Source organism: Bison bison, unplaced genomic scaffold (genome assembly GCF_000754665.1).
Source record: "Bison bison bison isolate TAMUID 2011002044 unplaced genomic scaffold, Bison_UMD1.0 scf7180017864492, whole genome shotgun sequence".
NCBI lineage: Eukaryota > Metazoa > Chordata > Mammalia > Artiodactyla > Bovidae > Bison > Bison bison.
The window spans coordinates 5,627,742-5,628,521 of NW_011495051.1; the positions used below are offsets into that span (position 1 = coordinate 5,627,742).

At 44.2% G+C, this 780-nt stretch overlaps 1 protein-coding gene across 1 annotated transcript in view; it reads left to right on the forward strand.

Annotated features, from left to right (window-relative positions):
* Positions 1-780, forward strand: part of LOC104979744 (EGF-like module-containing mucin-like hormone receptor-like 4) — a 15,900-nt gene that overhangs the window by 4,170 nt on the left and 10,950 nt on the right. The window lies entirely within an intron of this gene.

Consider the following 780-nt stretch of genomic DNA (forward strand, 5'->3'; position numbering starts at 1 on the left):
CCTGGAGTTCACTCAAACTCATGTCCATCGAGTCGGTGATGCCATCCAGCCATCTCATCCTCTGTCGTCCCCTTCTCCTCCTGCCCCCAATCCCTCCCAGCATTAGGGTCTTTTCCAATGAGTCAGCTCTCTGCATCAGGTGGCCAAAGTATTGGAGTTTCAGCTTCAACATCAGTCCTTCCAATAAACACCCAGGACTGATCTCCTTTAGGATGGACTGGTTGGATCTCCTTGCTGTCCAAGGGACTCTCAAGAGTCTTCTCCAACACCACAGTTCAAAAGCATTAAATCTTCGGCGCTCAGCTTTCTCTATAGTCCAACTCTCATCCATACATGACCACTGGAAAAACCATAGCCTTGACTAGATGGACCTTTGTTGAAAAAGTAATGTCTCTGCTTTTGAATATGCTGTCTATTTTGGCCATAACTTTCCTTCCAAGAAGTAAGCATCTTTTAATTTCATGGCTGCAATCACCATCTGCAGTGATTTTGGAGCCCAGAAAAAGAAAGTCTGACACTGTTTCCACTGTTTCCCCATCTATTTGCCATGAAGTGATGGGACCAGATGCCATGATATTATTTTTCTGAATGTTGAGCGTTAAGCCAACTTTTTCATTCTCCTCTTTCACTTTCATCAGGGTGGTGTCATCTGCATATTCTGAGGTTATTGATATTTCTCCCAGCAATCTTGATTCCAGCGTGTGTTTCTTCCAGCCCAGCGTTTCTCATGATGTACTCTGCATAGAAGTTAAATAAGCAGGGTGACAATATACAGCCTTC